We start from the raw sequence: 6,831 nt of genomic DNA, 5'->3' as shown, positions 1-6,831 counted from the left end.
TACGTACCTACGTTTCAATCCATTACGTAAAAAATATTTTTTTACATAATAAATAATAATGTTTATTATTTATTATGTAAAAAACCTATTCCCTAAGCACCTAAATATCATTGGCGATATCTCTCTACGAACAAGAACTTTTGGTAGGTACTGGGTAGGCATATGACGGAAACCTTTTACAGAGGAGAATCAGTTTATACATTTATACTCATGGTAAATGACCTGATGAGGTGTAGGAGTCGGACCCCTGATGCCCAGTGAGCAGAGGATAACCGACTAAACTTCCGAAGCTTTCAGTGGCTGGTAGGTACTTGGCAGGCTGGTAAATACCTATCATTACGCAGTAGGCTGGTAATCAGTCGTTGGCTGTCAGAAGGAGATTTTTTTTCAGTTCAAACGTAAAAATATGAAAACAGTAAATATAACTTCAGGCAACATTGCCCGGGTATTGTGAAAATAAAATTATTCTAAAAGTAATATACCTACCTATATCACATCACATACGTATCTATTGTGAATTTCCTATTAATATATGCGTGGTGATAAACTGTAAACATCCTGAAATCATTATTATATTGTACCTACTTTAAAATGATCAGTCTCGTGTTTATGCTTCACCCACAAGTAAGTAGGTTATTTGTTTCAGCGGTAAACCTCCGTATTAACTACTATCACGTCCGTATCTCCGTCCCATTACCCATATGATGATTTTTTATTCTCTATTTTTCTCTATCATCAAGACTAGTGCTGGCAGTTGGTAAAAAAATGAGCTGAACACTCAATTGATTTAGGTACACGAAGACGAACGCATAACCATCTACTTTTCCTTCGTTATATACAAAATCATACTATCTTGTCTATTTAGATTCCAACGCGAACGGTCACTCCGGTTTAATAATGAAATAACAACATATTATTAGGTTGGTATAATGCGTTTGTGCGACAAAGTTTCAGTGGAGTAACACCTTTACAGAAACACAATCTCCTGAGGCGTGAGTTAAATCATTTTGATGAATGTCTCTGCTCTTAAACCTAAATACGGAATGTTTATTACGAAAAACCTTTTAATTTGTGTGATAACATTTATTTCCCATAAAGATGCAATTAAATTTACTTATTGATATTCTCGTTGATAGAGCGAAATTAAGTTTCCTCTGAACGTCACACAGGAGTTAAGTACCTGGATAATATTAAATACTCGGTTTAAATATAGTTTAGAATTATAGTCATAATCTAATAAAAAAGTCATAAAATATATCTAATTTTTATCGCATTTTTATTAACTAGGTACTTATTTAATCATATCATAACTAGGCATTTATAGTTTTATAAGGTTTTATGAATGAATTTATTATTTTTTAGGATTGTAGAGTTACATGGCATACCGAGATATAAAAAAATAAAAACGAAAGAATTGCTATAAAGTTCCCTACAATAAGAAGATAGGTAGGTATCATAGTTTTCAATGGGCTGAAAACCGAATATACTTATCTACCTAAATATGTAAAATAAGTTATTAATTTTTGAATTTTGAACAATCTCTGCCTATAAACTTACTTTTTTAAATACATTAAAGCTCTATTTTTCTGAGATTGAATGATTTAGCTTATCGTTATAATTGTAAGTATATACCACGATGACTTACCTATAGGTAAAAATAAATAATATCTTAGCTAGGTACCTATAACTTTACATAAAATGATTCAACTAAAGTTGCTTTTATCTACCTCCTTCGATCTGGTTTCCTGAATCCAATGGAAGAGAGGATTTAATTAACTTAATCGTATTTATATTATGCTATAAAAATATAAACTGACATTCATTTCATTAAAAAGAAATCAAACTTAATTTCAAATATTTTTTTAAACTTGGTAACTTTTTAATATGTATCTAGTCAATTGTCCGCATAAACATTGGCATTATAATATCAATTATCTCATAATTATATATTATATTAAATCACGTGGCAATATGACGACACCATTAAATTCCGACATAAATTTTCTTTTACTACTGTGGGCTGGACCGAAACATACAATATCTATTATTTTATTGATCTTAAATAAATCGCTTTAACCTTTAAATATAAATAACTTACCGTGTCGCTTTTTTGTAGAAGATTGTAAAAGCAACATGCCATCAATAGATTTTTAAACTTGTCAGTATCATTTTTATATACTTATTTGTATTGTAGATAGCCTGTGAGTTTATGAAATATAATACTGTACATACTTTATTAATTACTTCATGTTTTTTTATTTTAAGATAGTTAGATACTAAATATAAATTTTTATTAAGCCTGTTGCGAGTCCGGCGAAAGATCCTAGAGCCCGACTAACCCGACATTACACCGAAGATATCCCGGACATCAGCCTGTACGAGATTAGAATGGCTCTCAAACAGCTTAAGAACAACAAGGCGCCGGGTGAGGATGGAATCACATCTGAGCTTCTGAGAGCGGGTGGCACACCAATCCTCAGAGTGCTACAGAGGTTATTCACTTCCACCTTACTCGAGGGCACTGCGCCAAAAGCATGGAGCAGCAGTATGGTTGTCCTCTTCTTCAAAAAGGGAGACAAAACCCTGTTGAAGAACTACAGGCCAATATCACTGCTGAGCCATGTTTATAAGCTGTTTTCGAGAGTCATTACGAATCGTCTCGAACGCAGGCTTGATGACTTCCAGCCTCCCGAACAAGCCGGTTTCCGAAGAGGCTTTAGCACCATGGACCACATACATACGCTGCGGCAGATTATACAGAAGACGGAGGAGTATAATCTGCCATTATGCTTGGCGTTTGTGGACTATGAAAAAGCCTTTGATTCGATCGAGACTTGGGCCGTATTGAGGTCTCTTCAGCGTTGCCGCATTGACTATCGGTATATCGAAGTGTTGAGAAGTTTGTATGAAAACGCCACTATGTCAGTCCGGGTTCAGGAGCATTGCACAAAGGCAATTCCTCTGCAGCGCGGGGTCCGACAAGGAGATGTTATTTCTCCGAAACTGTTTACCGCTGCTTTGGAAGATGTCTTCAAGCTCCTGGACTGGCAAGAACTTGGCATCAATGTTAATGGCGAGTACATCTCTCACCTTCGATTTGCCGACGATATCGTAGTCATGGCAGAATCCCTGGAAGACCTCAATACAATGCTCGGTGGCCTCTACAGAGTTTCACAACAAGTGGGCCTTAGCATGAACATGGATAAGACGAAAATCATGTCAAATGTCCATGTTGTGCCCACTCCGGTATCAGTTGGAAACTCTATTCTCGAAGTTGTTGACGAATACGTTTACCTGGGACAAAGCGTCCAATTAGGTAAGTCCAATTTCGGGAAAGAGGTCAATCGTCGAATCCGACTCGGCTGGGCAGCGTTCGGGAAACTACGCAACATCTTTTCGTCCAAAATCCCTCAGTGCCTGAAGACGAAAGTCTTCGAGCAGTGTGTGTTACCGGTGTTGACTTATGGATCTGAGACGTGGTCGCTAACCGCGGGCATGGTGCACAAGCTTCGCGTTGCTCAACGAGCTATGGAACGGGCTATGCTCGGGGTTTCTTTGCGTGATCGAATCAGAAATGAGGAGATCCGCAAAAGAACTAAAGTCACCGACATAGCCCACCGTATTAGTAAGTTGAAGTGGCGCTGGGCTGGGCATATAGCCCGCAGAACCGATGGCCGCTGGGGCAAAAAGGTTCTAGAGTGGCGACCACGTACAGGACGTCGCAGTGTGGGACGGCCTTCAACGAGGTGGACAGACGACCTGATCAAAGTGGCGGGGAGCCGCTGGATTCAGGCCGCTGGTGATCGGTCGTTTTGGAAATCTTTGGGGGAGGCCTATGTCCTGCAGTGGACGTCTTGAAAGGCTGGAATGATGATGATGAAGTTAAACTTAAGTCAAATCACCTAAAAAGCCTTGATAAAATGTAAATGATAAGTAATAGAACACACGAGTCACATAACACGAAGCGGCGGGAATATCTAAATACCATTTCCAAAGCGCTAATTCGCGATACACAATCTTGCGACGGATTACCTACATACGTATCGCTCAATCGAATCACACGCTTTCCTGTCGCGCTTATGTCATCCTGTACAGTGTACATATTGTACGTTAGAAATTAATAAGAAACGGAAAATATTAGTATGTTGTAGATAAAAAATTACTTATATAGTATGCTTGAAATGTGGAGCTCTGACGCAGCTATTGCCTGCCGTGATTTACTGTATGTAGAATTGTAGAGTCTACAAATAAATTTTTTATTAGTGACTAGCTGCTCCGCGCGGTTTCACCCCCGTGGCTCCACTCCTCTTGGTGATATATATAGCCTACTTATAACCTTCCTCGATAAATGGGCTATCTAACACCGAAAGAATTTTTCAAATCGGACCAGTAGTTCCCGAGATTAGTGCGTTCAAACAAACAAACAAACAATCAAAAAAACAAACAAACTCTTCAGCTTTATAATATTAGTATATAGATATAGCATACGCTACTAAGTGACGAAGATCACAATTAGTTCAGGATACATCGCCCATTTTTGCAAGTGACTACTATCAAGCTGATTTTCCGTTTGTAGCTTTATTTTGATGAGACACCGAATAATTTCGTGTACGAAACTCTCGATTGTGGTAGCTAACAGAGATAACAAGGATAATTTTTTTTGATTTGATGGTTCTCAAATATTTATTACGCAATTTGTAGGACAATATGTCTGTTGAATTATATAAACATTAACTAAGTGAAAACAAAAAAATCAGCTTGTTAGTAATCATTTATGATGCCCTCGTTATCGATACACTTTGGAAAGGGGGACTCTTTGAACAAACCATAGATTTTGTAGGACAAATATTTTTTCGAATAATTTAGGTAATTATCTTGAGATTGAACAAAAAAAATTCTTTCAGTTAGTAATAAATATTTGAGAACCATCAAATCAAAAATTTTTATCCTTGTTATCTCTGTTAGCTACCACAATCGAGACTTTCGTACACGAAATTATTGGGCGTCTCATCAAAATAAAGCTACAAACGGAAAATTAGTTTGATAGTAGTCACTTGCAAAAATGGGCGATGTATCCTGAACTAAATGTACATCCCCTCTGCCACTTGTCGGTGACGTGACGTCCGCGTATTGTGACAAACATTATGAATTTATATGAGCGACTATCATACTAATATTATAGTCTACAACACTTTTGGGTTTTCTCAAAGTTTGATTGCATTTTTATGTAAAAATTGTTCATCCAAATAGCGTAGCTGTGTCTACGTGACTTGAGTAATTTAAATTTAGTCAAAATTTCGATTTAAAACCTGTTCAACTTGACGAACAGCATTTTTAAATAGGTACCATAATATATACCTAACTATTTAATCTATTTTATGAATAGTTAGGCATCAGCCAGTCAATTACTAGAATGGTACTGTTGGATATCATTTAGCCATCTCCATGTTAAACACACCCATACTTTCACATTAGGTATCCATTAATCTATACTAATATTATAAAGCTGAAGAGTTTATTTGTTTTTTTGATTGTTTGTTTGTTTGAACGCACTAATCTCGGGAACTACTGGTCCGATTTGAAAAATTATTTCGGTATTAGATAGCCCATTTATCGAGGATGGCTATATTTCATCACGCTACGGGAAACAGGAGTGGAGCCACGAGGGTGAAACCGCACGGAGCAGCTATAGTCATCATATATAGATATTTCGAGATTCGATTGAACCTTATAATTGTCACAATACCTATTAATCCATAGTCATGATCAAAAGTGACGATGTTACTACAAACCTCAATTAAATATTTAACACTATCAGGTCGAAAAGAAGATTCTGTGATATTCAAAGTAAATTATAATTTTGATGTACATAATATCGATGGTTACAAATTTTTAAATACAAAGCATTTTATACAAGAGCCCAAGGGCGGATCCAGCTTTAGTGCCAGGGGGGGGTCACTGCATAGTCGTGGTAAAGTTTCAAAAGCTATATATTTCAAAGCTATATTTTGATAAATTTAATTGAAACGTAGTTATAGTTAAAAAAAAACCGGCCAAGTGCGAGTCGGATTCGCGCACCAAGAATTCCGTAACTACAACCATTTTTATATGTTTTAACTTTAAATATTTATGCTTTTTGTAATTTTTCCATTATCTGTGTTATGAGACAACCTACAAAAATTTCAAGATTCTCCGTTCCCGGGAAGTAGCCTGTAGGTTTTGATTCCAGGCGACATTTGCGAATGTCGAAAATTTTCAGCATAAACAGCTGTATCTTTTTCAATGCGTTTGCTACTAGGTTGATTTATTCACAACTGCATGGAACAATAGAGTCGAGTAGGTATTCAATATGAATTTCAGCATGATACCTCCACCCGTTCATGAGAAAATGGGTTCTAGAAAGGGTAAGAGGAGGCAATTTCGAAAACAATCGGTTGACGTTGATCCCTTTTTCCACCTATTGATATTTAAAATTGTAAAATAAAAATCATTTAAAAAAGTATAGAAGGATAATTCCATCGTTTTTCGCAATTATCCTATATCTGTGTTATACAATTTTACTATGTAGTATATGTACCAAATTTCATGACTCTGTGTACACGGGAACTATCCTGTAGGTTTTGATTTCCTTGAGAATATCGAAATTTGAAAAAAAAACAGCATTTACGGATGATCTTTTGATCGGGTGGGCTTAAAGGCTTAATATTTTTTTTTAAATAAAAAACACTGTTATGTAATGTGAAAAAATCTAACGTATAAGTCAACGTAATTAAAAAGATACAGCCGTTTATACTGGAAATTACCTATTGCAAATTTTGACATTCGCAAGGG

This window comes from Colias croceus, chromosome 2 (assembly GCF_905220415.1).
Source record: "Colias croceus chromosome 2, ilColCroc2.1".
Taxonomy (NCBI): domain Eukaryota; kingdom Metazoa; phylum Arthropoda; class Insecta; order Lepidoptera; family Pieridae; genus Colias; species Colias croceus.
The sequence above is the reverse complement of the archived record's forward strand: the minus strand, read 5'-3'. Positions refer to the sequence as shown.